General features: G+C 38.4%; 1 pseudogene; it reads left to right on the forward strand.

The window, feature by feature from the left end:
• Nucleotides 1-15,641: 15,641 nt before the first annotated feature.
• On the forward strand, nucleotides 15,642-16,169 carry LOC110201472 (ubiquitin-conjugating enzyme E2 C pseudogene; annotated as a pseudogene).
• The last annotated feature ends 4,569 nt before the right edge of the window (nucleotides 16,170-20,738 follow it).

Here is a 20,738-nt window from a genome sequence, read left to right on the forward strand (position 1 = left end):
GCAAGTATGGAATGTGACCTATCTTGCCATCCCCAAAGTGGTAGGTAAAATACCCTGTGGGGTCAGTCCACGCCCCTCACTTTGGAAACTGCTAAACTAGAGCACACTTTTATCATTTCTTTGCTACTTGACTTTGAGGAGAAAGGGACAAATCACAAGAACATGATCTTATGACCAGGATTAAACAAATGAACAAACAAAAAAAACTTCAAAGTGTATCCTGGAATTTATTCTAGATTAGGCTATACTCAACATATTTATGATAGTGAATATTTAAATTAATGTTCATAATTATATCATTTATTCAGTGTAAGATTCTGAAACATTAAAGAAAAGATTGAATTATAGTTACAGGAAGCAGGCCAATATATTTCAGAATGATTTCTAACTATTACTTAAAAGCATCATCATCACAACTTGCTTCTATAGTGGTTAAAGATTTACAAAATAGTTTTCTCACAACAGTTCTAGGAGGGCTTTTAGATAGTTTATAACCATTCCCATTTTACTGATGAGAAACTGAGGTATCAAGGAAACTAAGTACTTTGCCTATAGACCCACAACTAGTTAATGAAAGTGCTGAGAACAAAAAATAAGCATCTTGATTTCCTTTCATTTCAGTTTGTTGCCTCCAATTCCATTTGCTAAGAATATTGGTTAAGTAATCCTGTTTGGTAGTTGTTGAAAACTAAGGAGATAGTTCTACCTGTTGCATTGTCCATTTGTGGAAAATTTTGCTAATATGTGCATTATTTATTGCCCAGAAGGTCAGCTCTCTGCACCTCTTATAGCCAGACAATCGCAAACAACATAATGAAGTAAACAAACAAAACTGCTACTTCCATTATCACAAACAAAGCTCCTTTCCTTCTGCAGATTTTTCAGATGAAAGAGCAAGCCTCCATCTACCAATATGTTTACAGGGTCATAGTCTTAGAATTGAAAAGGACCTTAAAGGTTAACTAGACCAATCCTTTCATTTTACATAAAAGGAATTAATGGCCCTGAATCATATTTCCCTGAAGAGAATATAGTTAATAAGTAAGAATTCTGCAGAAAAAAATTTCCTAGGCTGGTTTCAGAATCACAAAATTCGAGAATTAGAAAGGATCTCAACAGTAATCTAGTCCAACTCACATACAAAAGCAATTCTAACTATTCCATGCCTAACAAGTGGTCATGGAACCATAGCTTAAAGATTTAAAAAAAAATAAAGAAGCCACCACCTCTTGAGGCAGCCTGTTCTGCCTGTCACCAGCTCTAATTGTTAGGAAGCTTTTCTTGACATCAACCCGTAAGTGGCCTCATTGCAACTTCCACCCATGGGGCCAGCCAGAATAAATTCAATCCTTTTAGTGCATGTGAGTCCTTAAAATATTTAAAAACAGCTGTCAAATTTCCCCTAAAATATCTCTTCTCTTGGCTAAACATCCCCAGTTCCTTCAACCAATAAATAATTCCATATAAGTAGATACGCCATATAAGTAATTATAGGGTCCTATCATCATTCTAAAGGCATTAAATAATTCTGCTAATCTCAACAGTCATATAGCTGGCCACCTTGCAAAGACAAGAGGAAGTAGAGGTGAGTAGGGATGTAATAAGCTGAATGCTGCCCATTTTTCATTCTCTCTCCAAAAGAAATTTGTTTTTTTAAGAAAGTAGGGGACTATTTTGGCTCTGAAGAAAAGATGAAAAAATAAATACATATCACTCCCTTCATTACAGATATCAATAAAAATTGAAGAGTAGAGAGCCTTTGACTTTGAACTGTAATTGGTATAAGCTACAAGATCAACTGAGCAAATCAGGAGGTGCCACCCAAGTAGAATGTATAGAGCAGAGGGAAACATGAACAAAAGAAGCTATAGAAGTATTTGTGTAGAGAAGATATATAATCAGTCAGTCAATAAACATTTATAAAGCACTTGCTATGTGCCAGGCACTGTGCTAACTGTTGGGGATACAAAAAGAGGCAAAAGATAGTCCCCATAATCACAATCTAACTGGGGGAGACAATATACAAAAAAATACACAAAACAATCTATAAAAACAATAAATCAGAAATATTTAAGAGAGGGAAGGCACTAGAATTAAGAGGGGCTGGGAAAGGCATCCATGGTCTTTTAGGTGGGATTTGAAGGAAGTAAGAGTGGAGGAGGGGCAACATTCCAGGCAGGGGGACATCCAGAGAGAATGCTGGGAACCAAGAGAGATGAAGTGACTTGTTTATAGAAAAGCAAGGAGGTCAGTGTCCTGGATCAAAGAGTACGTGTAGGGGAGTAAGGGCAGCTAGGTGGAGTGGTGGAGTGCCATGCTGGAGTCAGAAAGATTCCTCTTCCTGAGTTCAGATCTGGGCACAGACACTTACTAATTGTATGACTAGGCAAGTCACTTGACAGTCTTTGCCCCAGTTTCCTCATTTGTAAAATGAGCTGGAGAAGGAAATGGCAAACCACTCCAGTATCTTTGCCAAGAAAACCCCACATGAGGTCACAAAGAGTTTGACACAACTAAAAATGATTGAACAATAACAGAAGGAAAAGGTGTAAGAAGACTGCAAGGGTAGAAGGGAGTGAGGATATGAATGGCTTTGGATGCCAAAGTATTTTGCATTTAATCCTAGAGGCAGTAGAGAGCCATTGAAGTTTACTGATTGGGGAAGGGGGTGGGGAACATGACCTAATCTGATCTTTAAGAAAATCACTTTTGTGGTTGAATGGAGTAGAAAGAGACTTGAAGCAAGCAAACCCACTAGCAGGTTATTGCAAAAATCCAGGTGTGAGGTGATAAGGGTCTACACTAGAGAGGTAACATTGTCAGAGGAGAGAATAGGACTTATTCAAAAGATATTGCAAAGGTGAAATTGACAGCCCTTGACAACATACTGAATATGGGGGGCAGATGGAAATCCAGGGTTGCAAGTCTGAGGGACTGGGAGGATGGCATTGCCCTCTACAGTAATAGTGAAGGTGTGGGGGGGAGGGGGATTAAGGGAGAAATAGTACTTAGGGGGAAAGATAATGAGTTCCTTTTTGGACATGATGAGTTTAAAGTGTCCACTTGGACATCCAGTTTGAGATGTCTTAGAGGTCAGCAGAAAGGTTGTGTCAGGATAGGCAGGTTTGAGAATTGTCAGCATAGAGATAATAATTAAGTCCATGGGAGCCATTGAGATCACCAAGGGAATTAGTATAGAGGGGGAAAAGAAAAGGACTCAGGACGGTACCTTGTGGGACACCTATGGTTAGAAGTTGTGATCAGGATGAGGATGTAGCAAAGGAGACTGGGAAGAAGTAGGCAGATAGGTAGGAGGAAAACCAGGATAAAGTGGTGTATCAAAAACAAAGAAAGAGAAAAAATATTGAAGGGGAGAGGGTGATTGACGTATCAATGGCTACAGAGAGGTTAAGGACAATCAAGACTGAGAAAAGGACCATTGGATTTGGCAGCTAAGAGCTAATTGGTAATTTCACAGAGAGCAGTCTTAGTGAAATGATGAGGTCAGAAGATAGATTGTAAGGCATTGAGAAGGGAGTAAGAACAGAGAAAATAGAGTCACCTTTTGTAGATGATCTTTTCAAGGAGGTCATCCACAAAGTACTGAAGAGATATAGGATGATAGAATAGTTCAGATGAAAGGAACAAGTGTGATTTTGGGGGTTTTTTGGGATGGAGCTAGGATAGGTGAGACCAGCATGTTTGTAGGCAGTAGGGAAGGAAACAGTAGGCAGAGAGATTGAAAACAAATTATAGATAACAATAGAGTGGGCAATTGGAGGACATAGGATAGAATAAGATTGCTTGAGAAGGTAGAGGAGTTAGCCTTGGTAAGGACTAAGGCCACTTCATCATATGAGAAAGGGGCAAAGTAGGAAATAATGGCAGAAGACATATGAGTGAGGTGAGATGAGGAAGAGAATAAAAGAGGGAGCTCACAGTGAATTAGGAGGTTTGAGGAGGGTTGAAAAGATTTGAAAGAGCCACTGTGGAGAGTAAGATAGTGAGTTAATCAGGGAGGTATGGTGGGATTGCCTGGAAGCAGTGGGGATCCAGTTGAGGGTGTTTAACAAATTTGTAGTGGACTGGTTGCATGATTTTCTCTACCTTCCTTCAGGAGCAGATGTGTAGGAACAAAGGAGGCAGATCATCATCTAGAGTGATCCAAGGCTGAGGCCTGGCAGAATACAACTGGTGAAAAACAAAGGGACTAGGGACTCAAGAGAAGGGGACAGTATAGAGTTAAATTGGTTCAACAAGTGGTCAAAATGGGGAAAGGATGAGATTGTGGCTAGTGCACAGGTGATGGCCTGAGAGAGAATTGAGAGTTTAGGGAACTGGAGGTTGTAGCATGGATGAAGTAGTTTAGTAAGGGAAAGCAGAGGGAAACGTGGAAAGCCAATTATGATTGGATAAAGGGATTTCCAAATTCTTGAACATGGAGGTGGTACATTTGTGGGTGATGGCAAGATCAAAGGAAGATCAAGTATCTTTGAGTGTAGCTGAGAAAGGGTAGAGGAATAGGACATGAGAACTGAATAGGTTGATGAATTAAGTGGCTAAAATATTGGAGGGAGATTCAATACGTTATGTTGAAATCCTTTAGCATGAGGTGAAGAAGGAGAGAAGCATGTGTCATGAAGAATCTCATTGTCAGTAAATGTTGATTGGTTATTTACTAGATACATGGTACTATAACAAGTGCTAAAAATGGGCACAAGTGATGTTGATCCTAGAGGTTATGGCAGGACTGAGAGAGAACTGAACTGGAAAATTCACTCTTCTGGCCAACAAAGGTACTATTTACTTATGGTAGTAGGAAGGGCCCTAAACTTGAAATCAGAAAACATGGCTGTTGGATTTTTTTTTTAATACTAGTTCTGCCACTTACAAGCTGTGTGACCTTGTGTGAATAATTTTAACCTCTGTGAACCGGTATTTCCTCTTCTATAAAGTGAGAACAATAATATTTGTTCTACCTGTCCCACAGAGTTGTTGGGAGGATGAAATGAGATCATCTACATGAAGACAAACAAAATCACTATAATGTAAGCTAGAATATGACCTATTTGGTGAGTAGGATACACAGGTGGCCAATTTGTATATTTTAAAATTGCATCTTAATGTTTGGTATAGTGCATAGAGTGCAGGACATGGAGTTAGGAAGACCTGAGTTAAAATTTTGTCTCAGACACTAACTGTGTGGCCTTGGCTCAAATGAGATAATATTTGTAAAGCACTTAAAATAGTGCCTGGCACATAATAGGCACTTAATAAATGTTTGTTCCCTTTTCCCTCCACCCCCTCACCTTGAATAAGTAGCTTAAGCTTTTTCCAACTCGGTTTTCTCATTTGTAAAAGGGGGCTGATAATAGCACCTACTTAGGAGGGCTGTTGTGGGGATCAAATGAAAATACTACATAAATGCTGTTTTATTATTTTTTCTGTAATAGTTTTGCTAGTAATAACATACTTCCCAGGCCCATAATTCATATCAATAAACTATTCAATAAGCATTAATGTCTTTAATCTGCATTGAACACTACACCAAGTGCTAGTCATACAAAGACAAAATGATCTCAAGGAGCTGATTTTCTACTGAGGGAACGATAAGTGTAGATATCAGTATATGCAGAATCCATACAAGACAAATAAAGTATAATTTAGGGAGGGAGAGAATGTGTAGCTAAGGAGATTAGAAAAGGCTTTGTGTCCAAGGTAATATTTAAGCTATGTCTTGAAGGGAATAAGGGATCTGAGAGAAGAGAGTGTATTCCATGCATGGGGGATACCCAGAAAAGGAATGGACATGAGAGACAGAGTCTTGAGTATGAGAAAAAGCAAGAAGAACACTTTGGCCCATATTTGATGGGAAGGAGAATTATGTATAAATAAGACCAGAAAAAAAGGCTAGGGCCAGGTTGCAAAGGGTTTTAAATGCTAAACAGGAATTTATATTTGATCCTAGAGGCAATAGGAAACTACTGGAGTTTATTGAGTAGAGCAGTAACATGATCAGACCTGTACTTTACGGAAACCACATTGGCAGCTGCATAGAGAATGGATTAGAGTGGTGAAAGACTTGAGGTTGAAACAACAGTGAGTAGTCAATAGCAATAGTCCAGGTGAGAGATGATGAGGGCCTGAGCTAAAGTGATAGCTGTAGGAGCAGTGAGAAGGGTCTAATGTGAGAGATATTGTGGAGGTAAAAATGACAAGATTTGGAGAGGCAGAGCCAAGATGGCAGAGAGAAACAAGGAAGTTGCCTGATCTCTCCCCAGTTTCCCTCATAAATAATGTTAAATCAAACCTCTAAATGAATTCTAGAGCAACAGAACCTACAAAAACATGGAGTGAAACAATTTTCCAGCTTAAAATAACTTAGAAGGACTTCAGGAAAGCTCTGCCTCACTTGGATAAAAGAAGAGCACAGATGGTGTCTGGGCAAGCCAGCAGGAGGCGCTTATCCTCAGCACACATCAGCAACCAAGGCCACTTGGTCCTGGCTCAGCAGACCAGTGGCACAACAGGCTGGCTGTGAGGCCATTATCCCCAGTTCAAAAGGCAAGTTACCAGCCCTGGAAACCAGGTAACTAGGAAAGGCCATCCCAGTGCAGTCAGCAAGCCACCAGCACCTGAGACCCCACACAAAGACAATGATCAGGCACCTGGACCCCAGGACAAAAAGATTGGGACAATGCCCCATGTGCCCCAGGAGGACCGCTCAACTTTAAAAGCTACCAAATAGGCAAAAAAAAAAAACGAGCAAGAAGCAAAAAAGAACCTTGACCATAGAAAATTGCAATGGTGACAGAGATGAAAACACAAACTCAGAAGAAGACAACATTGTCAATATACTTACATCCAAAACCTCAAAGGGGAATATGAATTAGGCTCTAGACTAGCCTAAAAAACCTTGGAAGAGCTCATAATGGATTTTTAAAGTCAAATAAGAGAAGTAGAAGAAAAATTGGGAAAAGAAATGAGAGGTACAAGAAAGAGAGTCAACAACGTGGAAAAGTAGGGAAAAAGACTAACTGGAGAAAACAATACCTTAAAGAATAAAATTGCCCAAATGGAAAAAAATCCACTGAACAAAACAACTCCTTGGAAAGTAGAATTGGCCAAATGGAAAGGGAGGTACAAAAGCTAACTTACAAAGTTTAATTCCTTGAAAATTAGAATTGGGAAAGTGGAAGCTAATTACTCTATGAGACATCAAAATCAATCAAAGTCAAAGGAATGAAAAAATAGAAGAAAATGTGAAATACCTCATTGGAGAAACAACTGACCTGGAAAACAGATCCAGGAGATATAATTTAAGAATTATTGGCCTACATGAAAGTCATGATAAAAAAAAAAAAGAGCCTGGACAGCATCTTTCAAGAAATTATCAAGGAAAACTGTCCTGATATCCTAAAACCAGAGGGTATACTATAAGCAAATTAAGAGAGCAAGGAATAGTTTACCTGTCAAGATCAATGGAGAAGGGAGGAATTTATGAACAAATAAGAGACAGAGAACTTTATGAAATGTAAAATGGATAATTTTGATTACATCAAATTAAGAAGATTTTGCACAGACAAAACCAATGGAACCAAGATTAGAATGAAAGCAAAAAGCTGGGAAACACTTTTTACAGCCAGTGTCTCTGATAAAGTCCTCATTTCTCAAATATATAGAGAACTGAGTCAAACTTATAAGAATACAAGTCATTCCCCAATTGACAAATGGTCAAGGGATATGAACAGGCACTTTTCAGATGAAGAAATTAAAGCTATCTATATTCATACAGAAAATGCTCTAAATCACTATTGATTAGAGATATGCAAATTAAAACAATTCTGAGATACCACCTCACACCTATCTGATTGGCTAATATGACAAAACAGGAAAATGATAAATGTTGGAGAAGATGTAGGAAAATTGGAACACTAATGCATTGTTGGTGGAGTTGTGAACTGATCCAACCATTCTGAAGAACAATTTGGAACTATGCCCAAAAGTCATAATAACTGTGAATACCCTTTGATACAGAAATACCACTACTAGGTCTGTGCCCTAAAGAGATCATAAAAAAAATGGAAAAGGACCTACATGTACAAAAATATTTATAGTAGCTCTTTTCATGGTAGAAAAGAATTGAAAATTGAGGAAATGTACATCAATTAGGGAATGGCTGAACAAGCTGTGGTATATGAATGTGATGGAATACTATTATGGAATAAGAAATGATGAACAGGTGGATTTCAAAAAAACCTTGAAAGATTTACATGAACTGATGCTGAGTGAAGTGGTCAGAACCTAGAGAACATTGTACCTAGTAACAACAACATTGATGATCAACTTTGATAGACTTAACTCTTCTCAGCAATGCAATGATCTAAGACAATTCCAAAAGACTCATGATGGGAAATGCTATCCACATCCAGAGAAAGAACTATGGATCCTGAATGCAGATCAAAGCATATTATTTTCTCTTTGTTTTTTCTTTCTCGTGGTTTTTCCCTTTTGTTCTGATTCTTCTTTCATAATGTGACTAACATGGAAATGTGTTTAATATGATTGTACATATGTAACCTATATCAGATTACTTGCTATCTTGGGTAGGGGAATGGTAGAGAGGGACAGAGAAAAAATTTGGAACTCAAAATCTTATAAAAATAAATATTGACAACTAAAAATAAATAAACTAATAAATTAAAACAAAAGAAATTACAAGATGTGGCAACTGATTAAATATGTGGGGTGAGGGATAATGTGGATAAATGGAGAGTAGAGAATAATGGTAAGGTTATTAAGTTGGAAGACTAGAAGGATAGTGGTGTCCTGAATAGAAAAAGGGAGTTTCAAAGACAGGTGGGTTTGGGGAGAAAGATAATGAGTTCAATTTTGGACATGTTGAGTTAGAAATGTCTACAAAACATACCATTTGAAATATTCACTAGGTCATACGAAAACTAGAGTGCACAAGAGATGCTAAAGTTTGTTTTATTACAAATTATGGTGACTGCACCAGTAGGTCATTCTCACACATTTCTCAAGGAGACAAGCACCTGGCTCACTACCTTCTCCTCTCCAAATTCTGTCCTTATACTAATTTTCACATCAATCCTTCCTCAAATTCCTTAACTCTCAATTCTTCAGCCTTCTTAAATCCCATGATCTCAAATCTACCACATAAGGATGGTCATATGCCTTGGAGTTAGGGTCTTCTATTACCGATAAGTGCTCTACTTCCCTAATAGAAAAATCTTACATTCCAATACCTAATTATAGTCTTCTATCATTTCACTTCTCCCTATACCTCACTGAGTCTTTATCCTAATACATACATCCAACCTCTCTATTCCTCAGAATTTTCTTAGTACTTATGTGCTAACTTCAATTTCCTTCCTCAATAATTTCAATCTAATAGTTAGCCATTTTGGTTCTATATTGTTTTCTGCCTTCAAATCCCTTGCCCCCTTGACTTGTTGCCACTCCTCTCTTGCCAAACCTCAGCCCTGGGTTATCCCTGCCATTCACCTCTTCTAATCCTACTCATTAATTGTTAAATAGAATTGGTGAAAGTCTGACCACCATAACTGGGTAGTTTATAAATTCATGTTATCCAATCTCAATGGGCTCCTAATTTTGGCAAGGCAGTCCTTTCATTCCTCTCTAGTTGATTCCATATCCCATTTCTTGCAGAAGCTATTTCAAAACTCCTCCCTTCCCAAGCCTCCATACCTTCCCTCTGCTCTCTCTCAACTGAGGACTTTGTTATTTTTATTAAGAAAATAGTCTATTCAATATGATCTCCCTCTTCTCTCATTCCTTTTTTTGTCAAACTCCCTTGATATCCTCTTCCACTCCATCCTTCTTTCCTCCAATTTTAATAAAAAGGAGTCCATTATCTTTGCGAAGACTATGACCTTTACATGTACCCTTGTACCTAACCATTCCCATCTTCTCAAGCAGACTGTATCCTCAATTATCTCCTCTCTCTTTCAAATCAAATCTAATCTCTTTTTCATATCTCTTTCAAGTCTTTCCCTATCTACTAGTTCTTTCTTTAGCATACCTTCAAACATATCCAAGTCTCCTCCATCCTTAAAAAAATAAAATCTCCACTAGTCCCTACCATTCTCCCAAACTGTATATAGCTCTCCTTTTTTCTCAAATTCCTTGAAAAATCTCTTTATATTTTGTGCCTCTACTTCCTCTCCTCTGACTCATTCCTCTACCCTTTGTAGTCTTGGTTTTAAACCTCATCACTCACCTCAAATTGATCTCTAAGTTGCCAATGATCTATCTAAACTGCCAAATCTGATTATCTTTTCTCAGTCCTCAACTCTCTCAACTTACAGACTGCATTTGACCTACTAACTATGCTCTCCACCTTGATATTCTCAAATCTCAGGATTTGTGTGACACCACACTCCCTGGTTCTCCTCCTACTTGTCTAACTGTTCCTTTCTCAGTCTCCTTTGAAGGCTCTTCATTCATATCATGCCACCTAACTGTGGGTGGTCCCTAAGGTTGTCTCCTAAGCTTTCTTCACTTCTTCCTCTCAGTAACCTTATGGGTTCAACTATCATCTCTATGCTTATGACTCACAAATACAATTATATGTGTATGCATGTGTATATATGTTGATGTTTTATTTAATATTTAATATTTTAATGTTGTATGTGTTGTGCATCCAGTGGTTTGAATATTTCAGACTGGATGTCTCCAAAACAACTCAAACTCAACATGTCTAAAATTCAACTCATCATTTCCCCCCAAAACTTCCCTTCTTCTGAACTTTCCTATTTCTATCAAAAGCACTGTTATCCTCCCATTTTCTCTGGCTGCCCTTCATACCAGTAATTCCCTCCCTCCTCATCTCCAACCTCCTGGCTTTCATTTTCAAGTCCCAACTAAAATCCTATCTAGTATAGGAGCCTTCCTCAGTCTCCCTTAAGTCTAGTGCCTTTTCCCTGTTGGTTATCTTCTTTATCCTGTATGTATCTTCTTTTACATAATTTGCTTGCATGACATCTCCTCCATTAGACTGTAAGCATCTTAAAAGCAGGGACTGATTTTTTGTTTGGTTGGGTTGGCTGTTGGGTTTCTTGTTTTGGTTTGTTTTTTTGCAGTTCTTTGTATCCCTAGCACTTAGCACATTGTCTGACACATAGGAGGACTTTTATAAATGTTTTATTGATTGATAATTATTGTTTATGGATTCAGAGACAGTAGAGTTGAAAGAGGCTTAGGATCTATCTAGACCAACCTACTTGCCACTTAGTAAAAGAACTCCCTAACAGCTTCTACTTTAGTGTTTCTGGTGGACACTGAAGTGGGCATGAAATAGCCTGCTTAGGTGTTAGGTTATATTTGTATATATCATTAACTCTGGTCTTACTTCCAGACTCATACTGGCATAGCAGGCTAAGCCCTCAGAGGACAGTTACACTTCTCCCATAAGAAGTCACAAAGTCAGCATTGTGGCTTCTTTTAAGAGTCCCATTAAGGCTGGATAAGATGTGGGAAAATTGGAACACTAATGCATTGTTGGTGGAGTTGTGAACTGAACCGTTCTGGAGAGCAATTTGGAACTATGCACAAAGAGCTATAAAAATGTGCATATCCTTTGACCCAGCAATACCACTTCTAGGTCTGTATTCCAAAAAGATCATAAAAATGGGAAAAGGAACCATATGTACAAAAATATTAATAGCAACTCTTTTGTGGTGGCAAAGAATTGGAAATTGAGGGCATACCCATTGATTGAGGAATGACTGAACAAGTTGTGGTATATGAATGTATGGAATACACTGTTGTGCTATGAGAAATGATGAGCAGATGGACTTCAGAAAAACCTGGAAAGACTTATATGAACTGATGCTGTGTGAAGTGAGCAGAATCAGGAGAACATTGTACACAGTATCAGCCACAATGTGATGACTACCTTTGATAGACTCATCTCTTCTTAGCAATGCAAGGATCCAAGACAACTGCAAAGGACTCATTGGTCAAAAATGCTGTCCATATCCGGAAAAAGAACTATAGAGTCTGAACACAGATCAAGGCATGTTATTTGTTCTCTCTCTTTTTTTTCCTTTTTCTTTTCCTTTTTTGTTTCTTCTCTCTCATGGTTTCTGCCATTGGCTCTAATTCTTCTTTACAACATGACTAATGTGAAAATAGATTCAATGTGAATGTCTTTGGGGTGGGGGAGGGGAGAGATGGGGAGAAAATTTGGAACTCAAAATCTTATAGAAGTGAATGTTGAAAAACTAAAGATACATAAATAAGTTTTTAAAAAATTTAAAAGAGTCCCATTAAGGAGCTCCAAGCATTTCACTTCTTGCAAATTGATTGTGAACTTCTTCACCTCGAGTTTTTGACTGAGAGGGTTTGATTCTGTAACTAAATCAAAGAGGAAGGCCTTCTCACCTGATAAAGGTATCAGGGCAGAGAGCATTCTGTTAGTTACATTCATTGAGATTTGAGGTATGAAATCTCCCTCTATCATGGCCCTTCTGTTCTCTGCCCTGGTCAGACCACACCTAAGTATCATTCTATTCAAAGTACCATATTTTAGGTAGAACACTAGAAACATTGAGATTGCCCACAGTGGAACAGCCAGGATGGAAAGGGGGTATCAAATTGATTATGGCTACTGAAATCATGTATCATGCATAATGCATTATTACTATTATATTATGCATTATTACTATTATAACTATTCTCTAGGTTTCCACCTAGAGAAGACTTGAAAGGATCATTAAATTACAACCACTCACTGCAATAATTGGAGTGAGGGATCCCTGACTACAAGGAATTTAAAAGTGGGTAGGAGACCTGAGCAGTTTCTCCTACTCATTTGGTTCCTTCATTTGGCAATAAATGTCTCTGCAAATGAGTGATTATGTGGTAGCCCAAGCATCCACTAGGAAAGGGGAAAGGAAACCCACATATAACTGCATGACCAAAGGAGATTTATTAAAGGATATATTTTGTAGCAGCCAGAGATGAAAATAGAATGTTGTGGGCCCCAAATCTGTGTCTGTGTTAGGGGTGATGATGCAGCAATTCCACAGATTGGAGTGATGAAATAGCTCCAAAGATGACTTCCCAGCTTTCCCTTTAAAAAAATGTTTTCAGGTTTTTTTCATTATTATAGTTATCCTCAGTATCCTCTCTCAGAGGATACCTTCCTCTCCCAGAGAGCCATTCCATGTAACAAAAAGTATTTTTTAAAGAGCAAAAAAATTCACACAACTGATTGATAACTTGAAATAAGTCCCTTTGGACCTCCCACCTCCATGAAGGGGTGGATTAGGGGTATCTTCTCATGTCTTTTCATTTGAGACATTCTTGAACTTGATAATTTTGTTACATTCACTTCTGAATTTTTTGGTGTGTAGTTGTCCTTTCCATTTCCACTGTTGCAGTTATTGACTGTATTGTTCCTTGAGTGCTTACTTCACTCTGCATTAGTTCATGTAATTCTTTCCATGTTTCTCTGTATTTACCTCTGTCTCTCTGTGTACATTTAGAAAGAATTCTCTTACTGGCCTCTCTGCTGTCACCTTCTGTTGCTGCTGCTGTCCTTGGCTGCTGCATTTATTCACCACATCTACGTTTCTTCCAGAATATTCAAAAAGCAAACAATTTCTTCAGGTTTGGTTTTCTTCCTAAGAATGTTTCAAGTGCCTCTTCATTATTGAATATCCCTTTTTTTTTCCATTTATGCCCAATCTCAGATTTACAGGGTAGGTAACTTTGGGCTATAGTCTAAGCTCCATTTCTCTTCGATACACATTATTCCATTCCCTGTTGAGATTTCTAGCGGGTGCTGAAGAGTCTTGTGTCACTCTAATTTCCTTTCTTTTGTATTTTAAGGCCTTTATCCTGATTGTTTGCTGAAATTGTTTCTGGATTGAGTTATTAAATTGAACTACTATATATTTTGGAGTTTGCAGCCTTAGTTTCTTTTCTGTAGGAAATCTATGAATTCTTTCAATTGTTATTTCATTTTTTATGATCAGAAGTTCTGGGTAGATACCAATCAAACTACCTAAATTGTTTTATGGAACTAGAAAAATAATAACAAAATTCATTTGGAAGAACAAAAGTGTTGAGGGCCAGAGCTGAAGAGTCTAATATGGGATAAGGAATTTAGGTGAGAGCTTGACTCTTTTCTTTTCCTACCCATAAGGGCTTAATTATTCAGAACATTTGGGGAGCCAACTTCCCCTGCCTACGAGCTCAGAACACTGACCCTTAGACCTTGATAGTAAGCAGGTGTGAACAATTAAGGATACCCATAAGGGCTGGGGTTAGTCACCTAAGAATGGTGAGAATGCCTCAGGGATGATTTGTTAGCTTTATAATCCTGACCCTCAGAATAATAAATTGGCTCAGTCTTTCACTGACCCACCTGGCCCACGTTTCTTCATTTCCTCCATTAGTCTCAGGTGACACAAAAGGTCAAGATTATCAAGAGAATTCATGAAAAAAAGTTCAAAGGAAGGTGGCATAGCAGTAGCAGATCTAAAACTACATTATAAAGTGGCAATCATCAAAACTATTTGGTAAAGTCTAAGAAATGGAGTAGTGGATAAGTGCAATAGATTAGGTACACAAGACATGGTAATAAATTACTACAGCAATATACTTTTTGATAAACCCAAAGAGTCCAGTTTCTGGGATAAGAACTCACTATTGAAAAAAAACTCAATATTTGACAAAAACTGCTGGGAAAACTGGAAAATTGTATGGCAGAAACTAGGCATAGAACAACATATTACATCAGATACCAATATAAGATCAAAATGAATACATGATTTAGACATAAAGGGTGATAGCATAAGCAAATTAGGAGAGCAAAGAATAGTTTATCTGTCAGATCTATGGAGAAGAGAAGAAATTATGACCAAACAAGAGATAGAGAAAGGTTTTGCACAAACAAAACCAATGCAACCAAGATTAGAAGGAAAGTAGAGAGCTGTGAAACAATTTTAATTGCCCATATTTCTGATAAAGCCCTCATTTCTCAAATATGTAGAGAACTGAGCCAAATTTATAAGAATATAAGTCATTCCTCAATTGAAAAATGGTCAAAGGATATGAATAATTTCAGATGAATAAATTAAAGCTATCTATAATCATATGAAAAGATGCTCTAAATCACTATTGATTAGAGAAATCCAAATTAAAACAACTCTGAGGTAGCACCTTACATCTATCAGATTGGCTAATATGATAGAAAAGAAAAATGATAAATGTTGGAGAAGATGTGGGAAAATTGGTACCCTAGTGCACTGTTGGTGGAGTTGTGAGCTGATCCAACCATTATGTAGAGCAATTTGGAACTATGCATTAAGGCATATAAAAGTGTGTATACTCTTTGATCTGGCAATACCACTTCTGGGCTGTATCCCAAAGAGATAATAAAAAAGGGAAAAGGATCCATGTATACAAAAATGTTTATAGCAGTTCTTTTTGTGGTGTCAAAGAATTGGAAATTGAGGGGATGCCCATGAACTGGGGAATGGCTGAACAAGATGTGATATATGAAAGTAATGGAATACTATTGTGCTATAAGAAATGATGAGGCAGTTGCTGCTTGGAAGTTTCTCTTCCTTTATCTCCTGTCCCCCATGGCTTCACAGAACCGCGACTTGGCCACTGCTGGTTCTGCCGCCACCCATAAAGGGGCAGAGCAGGGGGGGGGGCATTGCCCACAGGTCTGTGGGCAAGATGGGAATTGATGTGCCTAATGATGTTTGGAGACAAAGGAATTTCTGCCTTCCCAGAGTCAGACAATCTCTTCAGGTGGATTGGGATCATCTATGGGGCAGCTGGGACAGTGTATGAAGACCTAAGGTACAAGCTGTCCCTGGAATTCCCCAGTGCCTACTCATATAATGCTCCCACTGTGAAATTTGTCACATCTGGTTACCATCCTAATGTGGACACCCAAGGCAATATCTGTTTGGGTATCCTCAAGGACGAGTGATCAGCTCTGTATGATGTCAGGACCATCCTATATCTATCCAGAGCCTGCTGGGAGAACCCAACATTGACAGCCCATTGAACACACATACTGCCGAACTTTGGACAAACCCTACAGCTTTTAAAAAGTACCTGGAAACCTCATGAAGCAGGTGACTAGCCAAGAGCCCTGACTCTGGCTACATCTTGTGTATATGTGTATGTGTGTGTATCTATCTTTTCCCCTTCCTTGTAACCTGTCTTCTCCTCTTTTCTGTACAGGATTCTGTTTCATACACTGTTTTTCTTTTCTTCTTTTTTCTTAAACTCTAGTACAGCCCTCAACATCAATGTGTAAATAAATAAAGTTTTGTTGTTTAAAAAAAAAAGAAATGATGAACAGGAAGATTTCAGAAAAGCCTGGAAAGACTTATATGAACTGATGCTAACTGAAGCAAGCAGAACCAGGAGAACATTGTACGTATTAACAGTAACACTGTACTGTGATCAATTTAGCTCTTCTCAGCAAGACAATTCCAGAAGTCACGTGATGGAAAATGCTATCCACATTCAGAGAAAAACTGATGGAGGCTGAATGCAGATTGAAACATATTGGGGGGGAAGAGTTTTGCTTTTTTCCTTTTATTCTGTTTCTTCTTTCACAACATGACTAACGTGGAAATATTTTTTTTATTAATGTGCATGTATAACCAATATCAGATTGCTTTGCCATCTTGGAAAGGGTAAAGGAGAAGAAGGGAGAAAGAAAAATCTGGAACTCACAAGCTTTCAAAAAATGAATATTGGAATTGTCTTCATATGTAATTGGAAAAAATAAATACCGCTTAAAAAAAGAAGTTCCAGGCAGTCCTCTTCTATTATTTACTACATTGTTGTATTAAAAGTTTTTTGTCATATTTTACTTTTCTGGAAGACCTTATGTTGTCTCATTGCAGCCTGTCTTCAAGATCAATATGTTTTGCTTGAATAGTGAGTATAGTTTCTTTTAATGTTACTGGGCTTTTTTTGTTTGTTTTTTCCTTTTCCTCTTCTAGATTGTCCTTCATTTCTATGTATTTAGCATCCCTAATCCAGTGTTCTTTCTGTTGTTTCTTTGGTGAGACTTCCAGTTTTTCTGTTCTGACCACTATTTTTGCTATGTAAGTCACAAATTCTGCTCTCATAATTTTCATTTTTCTTTTAAACTATTTAGGAACAGTACATTATGGCTTGATGTTCTCACATTGCACAGGATACTCTGTCTCATTAAGTGTTATATAATTTTCCTTTGTTTTTTACTGAAAAACTATATGTGTGTGTGTATTATACATACATAATAACAATAATGATAATGAAAATGATAATAGCTAACACTTTCATAGCACTTACTAAGTGCCAGGCACTGTGCTAAGTATTTTACAATTACTATCTCATTTCATCCTCACAATAACCCTGAGATACAGGTGCTAGTATTATCTCCATTTTACAGAAGGGGAAACTGAAACAAACACAGGTTGAGTGACTTGCTCAGGGTCACAAAGCTAATAAGTGTCTGAGGATAGATTTAAACTTGGGTCTTCCTGACTCCAGGCCCAGCATTCTATCCAATCTACCAGGATGCCTAACATAATTCATTAGATCTGAAGGCCGTATTTCTTGTAGTTATTAGGTTTCTTTTTCTGTCTTGATTTATCTGCTTATGTTTAAGGTCTTTGAAATTTCTTCTTCCTGACATCTTTGGTAACTTCAATCTCCCTCCTACCCTCTTTTTTCCCTTATTGCTCACTTTTTTACTCTCTTCTCTCTGATGGTGATGATCGGGAGCTATATTTCAAAGCATCTTAGCCTCCTCCTATCCTGAGCAATTTATGGTTCACCAGCCTAAGTCTCCCACCAGTGATTTTTTTTTTGTGGGACAGAACTTGCCCCAGCTGGATGCTGAAGTCTTTCCTAATTGAGTGCTACATAACCCTGCTTTCTTCCCCTATGCCAGCCCCCAAAGACTCCTGCCTAGTGTTCTGCCTGCCTTAATGTTCTATCCTGCTTCTTCTGCTCCTCAGTTCACTGGACCCATAGGGGTAGTCCAGAGGGTTAAAGCCCTGGTGCCATGGCACTGGTTTCTGTAGTCTGTTTCTCTGAGGCTCTGGGAGGTATATGCGTTTGTGGAAGTGGATTTTGAGCTTTATTTCTATCCCAGACAAGTGTCCTGTCACTTTCCCTCACTGATAGCTCTCCTTCAGAGATCCTTTGGAGCACAGATGTTGATGCCATGGCCCTGGGTTTCTTAGCCCCTATAAGCTTCCACAGATTTCAGCACTACTGCAGGGCTGGCTGTATAAGCCCAGCAAGCTTCTGTCCCAGAGCTGCTACAGCTCTGGCTTTGGCATAGCCCAAGCAAATTTCCACAGCCTGGATCCAGGATTACCAGGTCAATGGTGAGACGGTGGAGATGGGTGTACCTCAGTGTAAGGTTGGGTTTTGTTGTGAGCCCATATGTTGGATCTTTATGGTGACTTTGGCAGCCTTGTTGCCCACACGAGAAGTGAGAGGGCCCTGAGTGAGCTCAGGGTAGGCATCAATCTGTGGGGGCTTTTTAAAAACCTATTTTTGGATTCCAAATATCCTAAATCATGAGGAAAGTGGAAGTTGCTTTTTCTTTGGCACATGATTTCTGTTTTGGAGTGGTTTGAGAAGTCAAAAGGATCAGAACGTCTATCCCACATTTTGTTGTCTTATGATCCAAAAGTCCAGCTCTCCCTTTTTTGTATAAGAAAAATCCCATCTCTGGTTATATCAGATATGCTCCCTCTTTTCCCAGGTGAGGTAGATTCCAGGATGGTGACTGGTAGGGAGCAAGATATTATCTGCTCCCTCCTGCTATCTATGCTTTGGGATGTTTGAGTACGGTAATTGGTTGAGGGTGATGAAGGGATGGGACTAGAATGTTTCCTGTTTTATCCAAGATTAGCCAAGAAAGAGGAAATGAAGGGTCATATCTATGCTGCAAGATGCTATGCGGTTGTCCAGGCCCAGATGGATACTTTTTCTATGAAGTTATCATTGATAAAAGAGGGGGAGACCTTCTTAGCCAGTTTTAGGGGTAAAAATAGAAAGCAAAGGACAATTAACACCAAAGTGTCAGGAGAATGGTCATGAGCTACTCTCTCAAGAAGGGGATGAAAAGTCCACAAAGAGATGTTTATAAGAGTTTGAGAGGGAAGTAGAACCCCTTGGGATTCTACCTGTGAAATGCTAACTCAGATTCCATAGAAGAGAGGGGGATAAACTCCGAACAGCAAATATACTAACTGGACTGATAGTAATGTATAAATGTGTGTACATGCTTATATTTTATAGCAATATTGATTCATTTACTTCTTCAGAGTGAGGGAGGATAACACTTGAAGTTACAAAAAAAGTAAAACCATATTCTCATATTCATAGAAATAGAGATATCAGACATTATGGTCAGCATTTCAAAAGGTTTTTTTGGCTCTGTCACAGATATGATGACAATTATAAAAATAATAATAATACATGACCTGGTGGCTAGAATCATAAGTTAATAGCTCACTGTCTTTCATGAAATGATAGATGACAAATCCCCATACCACGTAAATACAAAATGTTCTAGAGATCTCAACCAATAGACTCCACTGTTATCAGAGGATTATTACAGAAAAACTGTTGCCTAGAATCGCCCAGATACATAAAAAGAATTTATTTGATTTACAAAAACTCAAGATAGATATTTAATAGTATTTGCTATACGAAACAATCATAATCTCACAACTACAATAAAACAAAAGACTTTTGAAGCATAGAGACCTGGCAGAGAAGATCAAAATCATGTCAGAGCAGGATGAGGTGCATAAAACTGTTGTCCTACCTGCTACAGGAGCTGTCCTAAGGATGCCTTGTGTGAGCCTATAGACATGTAAGCTGTTACATGGGAAGACTTGTATTCAGTTACAAAAAGCAGCTTCTTTCCTCACCAGTGTAATAACCCACAAAGCATCAACTACAAAGCAATAACAGAAAAATAAAGACTTGTTCTTGGTCTGTTTCTATTTGAACCCCCATCAAAAAAGAGATGAAAATGAGGTAATGATAATAATAATGATGATGGTGAGAATAATGAGCATGTAACATCATCACCTGCAACAGTCTGTGCTGCAAAGGATCTCTGCAGGAAAGCCAGGAACAGAGGTGGTGATGTAATACGGGTTTATGTGGAGAATGTGCCCAGAATTCCCCTAGAAAGCTTCAGAGGCTTCAAAGACAAGGTGACTCATTGCTTGGACCTTTGGGGATGACAAATTTCTTGGCTGCTTCTGGCTATGTGAGGGCTCAGCATAGTATAGTATACTGTACCCTGCCCCTCTGTTACAGTAGGGGAATGGAGGAAATGACCAAGGGAACACTTAGGGTATATCATGTCATTCTAACATGCCAAGAACTTTCAGCACTGGGCCCCCACATGGTCCAATCAATGAGTCAGCTTGTCCTTGGAATCCCTAGAAGTTTCTAGGGGGACTTCAGGCACATAATCTATAAAAACACACAATAATAACAATATTACCTCCCTCAAAGCCATATCATGGGAGGGTTAGAGAAAATGGCAAAGTGAGGGATTGCCTGTCAGTGGGGACTCTGTACCCTTAGAATACTATAGTAACTTTGAAGGTCTGGTAGGAATTCTGAAATGCTGGCCAATTAGGCTATGGTGATATTACCAATTGGGTTAGCAACCTAGCCAGTGT

This window comes from Phascolarctos cinereus, unplaced genomic scaffold (assembly GCF_003287225.1).
Source record: "Phascolarctos cinereus isolate Bilbo 61053 unplaced genomic scaffold, phaCin_HiC Scaffold_1;HRSCAF=81, whole genome shotgun sequence".
Lineage (NCBI taxonomy): Eukaryota > Metazoa > Chordata > Mammalia > Diprotodontia > Phascolarctidae > Phascolarctos > Phascolarctos cinereus.